The 4933-nt window shown below is 45.3% G+C and overlaps 1 pseudogene; it reads right to left on the bottom strand.

Annotated features, from left to right (window-relative positions):
- Positions 1-305: 305 nt before the first annotated feature.
- LOC115450543 lies at positions 306-4660 on the bottom strand (annotated as a pseudogene).
- Between the last annotated feature and the right edge of the window lie 273 nt (positions 4661-4933).

Below are 4933 nucleotides of genomic sequence, written 5' to 3'. Positions count from 1 at the left end.
TATGTTTGAGCTTTTATGATTTTATTGTAAGTAATGTTTGTATGTTTAATGTAAATGTATTGTTCATAAATCAATGATGAATGATGAATGATATTTATGACATGCTCGTGTATGTGTTGAGCTGTCCATTCAAAACAACAAATATTTTTAAAACCGGATGAAGGATTGTAAATTCAAAGATATTTTGCAATGAATGCTTTTTATTTTTGAGATCCCAAAAACACACAAACAGTGCAAAAACATATTTTAGTGGTTACAATATAAATAAAGATCAATCATAGGTGTATAAAGTAATAAAAATAATATTAGACAATAAGCAGTATTTGTATGTAAAATATGATTATCCTAGATAATATAAAGTTCTTAACACTAAGCTCTTTGGGCAAGAGACATCATTATTCAAAACATAATGGCACACGAAGCATAGGTCATTTCCTTACATAGTACACTTAAGTATATGAGTCATAATTAAATCACACTGTGCAAAATGTGTATGAATATAAAATTATTTTTGTATTTTTATTGATTTGAAATGTGCTTGTGAAAAACATTATGTTATAACGAGTATATTATGATCCTTAGACATGCCACGTTATCGTTGTTCGTTCGTATAAAGTTTAAAAGTTCGTTTGTAACATTTGTACTGTCCTACAGTTTAAGCGAAGTCGCCACTGGTTTTGTATCCAACACACCAAATTAAAGCATATCGCAGACATCACTTATACTGCGCGATCAGGTCGCGCTCACGGGTTGGACTTGACAATCACGACTTCCTCCTCCTGGACGTACAAATGTTGTTCCGGCGCTACGTAGGAGACGTAGGAACGGTCCATCTGCAGCGCTGGCGGTGACGACGGCCCCGGCGAGGTGCGCGGCGAAGGCGCTCGGGGCCCGGGGGCTAGCTAGCCGCGCACATTCACTGTGGTGCAGCCGAAGATCTCGTCCATCTGGCGCGACGAGAACGTCACCACGATGCGTCGCTCGCCGTGTCTGCGCGGGATGAACTTGTCCTGGTAGTTCACGAACTCACCGGGCTTCACGTCGCGGAATCTTATCTGCAAGTGAATATCATATTGTATTTTCCATCCTTTCAGACAGCTTCAGGTGTTCAATGTTGCGACGGTACAAACCTGTCGCGGCCTCTGGACTCCGGGTCCTTCAAAGGTGAAGTAGCAGTCGGTCAAATGCACATTCAACGGATTCTGGAAGCTGAATGTAATCGAGCATTCTTGTCCCACACAAGGTTGGCTCCTCACCTGCACATATGCACATCAATGTGTAATAACATTGTTCACGATAAATTGAGTTGTAATGTAGAGATAATTCATTGTTTGTTACCTGCACTTGCATTCTTGGCTTGTGTAGAGGGAAGTCATCTTCATCAGACCAGGCCTGACGGGTTTGCTTCACGTAGGCCATGGCGTGCACCTTCACCATTGAGTGGTCGACAAGCTTGTCCATGTATTCTTGCGGTGTGACGTGAAGCTTCAGAACCTCACGTTGGCCAGCGCGTACGATGAACTCGCCTTGAGCCCGTCGGAGACGCGAGGCAATAGCGCCGGTGTAGTAGCATGATGAAGCCGTCAGTACGCACCAGATGGTACGATCTTCGTGCGACTTGTTCTGTAGCATACATTATTATATTACATCGTTGTTCCCTACTATTAAATAGTCAATGTTTGTTGGCTACCTAATCCTACCTGAATATTCATGGTGCAGTCGAAAGGTTGGCCGTAGGGCACAATATCAATGTCCATAAGATCGAAGTACACATCTTCGAAATTGCGGTCAGGATATTCATAATACTGCTGCAGGCGCTGGTAGCCGCGGCATGAAGCAATAATGGCTAGGCGTTCGGGTGAAGAACTGTCCACAGTCTTGTATTCGTGGAGTGATCTCGAGCATGTCACTCTCCCTTCGTCGTCATCGCGGTTTGGATTCTTGGTGAGGATCTTGCGGCCCACTCTGCAATGTGATGACAATTTATAGTGTTGTTCACGATTTAATTATTAATTTCTCATACAGTACATACTGGTATTGGTTAGAAGCCATCCGAATGAAGCCCCATTCGGAATTTTCTTCTTCCTGGAAGTGGCATAGCTCGGCATTGAGCTGGCAATACATGAAGGGTGTGTCATATTGGAATCCGACTTCGCCACGGCGAACTGCTTCTACGCTGGCCGGGCCGCAATGGTAGACCGATTCAGCTTCTTCCTGGGGCGTAGAGTCAATAATCTGCCAGCCGCTGTATCCTATTCCAGGAAATTTGAGTTAATAATTGTTAATTAAGTAGCTAAAATTATAATGATTCACATGAAATGTCGTCAAAACCTTGAGGCAGGTCAGGGCGTTGCATCCATACGTCATTCCAAACGTGAAAGTTCCAGCATGAGTCATAGCAGTCCTCATCGGGTCCGTTGGGCACTTCGTTGCCATCACGGTCGAAATATTTGTCTACAGTAAAGGTGCGGTTGGTATCATGGGCGGAAACGTAGTTGGTGACGGATCGGCAAGGAATACCTGCAATTCATTATTGTGCTATTCAGTTTGATATTTCTAGATAAATAGTAATTTAAAATACATATTTTTTAATCGTTTTATTTACCGAGAGCTCTGCAAATAGTCACAACCAAGCCAGAATATACCCAGCATTGGCCGTATTCTACAGGTCGGCCACCATCAGTAAGGTAGCGTTCCAGAATAGCCACAGAGCCCGTCCAAGCATGAGGAGCTACTCCGTCTTTGTATTCGCCGTCGTAGCGTCCAACCATTAGACCATCGTCATCGTGGTTGGCGTTGATCTGTAACACAAAGTTATCAATGAACCATTTTGAACTATTTTTATTGTAAGGAATTAAACTTATTAATCTTATTAGTATGCTTACCATCGATGAAATAGCTCTGCAGACGCGGATAGGATTGCCACGTTCGAATGTTCCAGGCCACTGCGTTCCAGCAAATACATGCAAGCAGGCAATGTAACATCGTCGAACTGTCCGTAAATCCATTTGCGACCTTTGGGTTGGCGCCAGGTGCCGCACCAAATTTTACCCTGTTCATTGAGGACGTATTCCTTTCTGGACGATTCATTATCCATGTAGACGGGATCCTCGCGGCACCAGGGGTTGAAGAGGATGTAAATATCTTCGTCGCATTTGTAGTCGTGGCGGTTGTCGCGCTGGCCGAAGCGGTTAGTCTGAACCCAACAGTTCCAAACACCGACTGGAGCAGTGGCAGGTACGTGTACTTGGAATGTGATGGTGTTTCCATCCTGGCGTTGGATACTAATATCCCATCTGTCCATGTCGTGAGCGAGCGATGCCAGGTTTTGCATAGAGCCGTGACGAGATCCGTGGCGTGAGCCATAACCGCGACCGAAAGAAGAGTGCTGAGTAGTTCCTCCATAGCGATCGATCATTGGGCGATCCATGGGTCCGTGTGGGCTGAGGGGGCTGTGCTGTAGGGGCAGTGGTTCATTGCTGAACGAACTGCGGCGGACGCCGTATGTGGTAGTTTCTCTCATACCACTCATGGGACCCATAGAGCTCATCGTGCTCATAGTTCCCATGGTTCCCATCGTAGCCATCGCAGTTCCGGTATCCTGCATTCTAGACATTCCCATTCCCATGCCCATTCCCATCATGTCACGAGAATGTTGGAATACTCCCTGCTGTGTGTTCCAGTTCACGGGGAGAACTACACGAGTTCCCTTTGTAATACTTGGCTTGGGTCCTACAAAGAAATATTGATTTGAATGTTTTAGATCGTATATAGAGTGGAATTAAAATATAGTAATGATCGAAAACAATCTATTATTTAAAAAAATTGCCAATTGTAGATGTTGGAATATCTAAACTAAGAAACGTTACTTACCGAAGCAGAACACGATACGAATCATATCCTGCTGCTTATCGTAAGTCCTGTCGAAGCGCACGGCGAAGAAGAAGTTCTGTCCTCTTCTCAGCACAGGGTTAGGGAGGATGTTGTCATTTACCAGATCGTATTGCTCGGTGTGATGATCCTTAGAGTTGTCCCTCGAATAGAATTCAGTAAGTTCTACCTTCAGCGGTTGCTGCGAGTAGTAACTCTGAGGAATCATTTCCAGGGTATCCTGGCGGCGGCGGCGTTCATTTTGATCGGCGAGTTTGCAGATAAGGTTGTGAGTGTACTGAGTGTTGGGGCTGTTCCTCATGGAATGCTTCATGCGGTGTAGAGCGCCGGTGCTGTGCGAGCGCCCTGGGCGATGCTGCGCAGTAGGTCCAGCTCTTTGCATAGGCCAACGACGTGTTTGGCCAGGGCGCTGGCAGAAGCTCGAGATGTTGTAGTAAGCCGACAATCCGGGGACGTAGTTCGAAGGCATTCCCCCGATGGTCATCTGCTGTTCTCTCATGCAGCTGAGAGTGCTCATTCCTGAAGTGAGTCCGGTAATTCCACCCAGACCCATTCCAGTCATGCTGGACGTCATGCTGGATGACATCCTGTCCATACTGGATCTTCTGACCATGGACATCTTGGCGTAGACGCTGTACGTGTAGAAAAGTAAACTTAGTCCCTGTAGAGGACCTCACTGTGCTCCGGGATGCAACCCGAGCGAATGATGCCATCTGCTTGCTGCGCGCCCTTTTTATACTAAAAGGATGTAGTACGAGATCATTTACCGCTGGGGTATCAGTTGTCATAGCGGGCGCCACAGCCACCGGGTTCAGGCGAAGGCATTGTTTTTGCTCACTGGATTGTAGCTGGAGTAACTCATTGCCACAGTAGCACTAGGGCGCCTAGTGCTAAACCAGATATTACTTTACTGTGTACCAAATAAGCATTCGTTATTAGATTCACATAAGTGTTCAATAAAAAGATTTTTTGAAATAATAATAAAGTACCAAAATCACAATTTACGGGCATATTTTTGGGTAAGATTCAGGTTCACCTATAC

The sequence above is a fragment of the Manduca sexta genome, unplaced genomic scaffold, assembly GCF_014839805.1.
Source record: "Manduca sexta isolate Smith_Timp_Sample1 unplaced genomic scaffold, JHU_Msex_v1.0 HiC_scaffold_3157, whole genome shotgun sequence".
NCBI classification, from domain to species: Eukaryota; Metazoa; Arthropoda; class Insecta; order Lepidoptera; family Sphingidae; genus Manduca; species Manduca sexta.
Note: the sequence above shows the minus strand (reverse complement) of the source record. Positions and strands in the feature narration are given on the sequence as shown.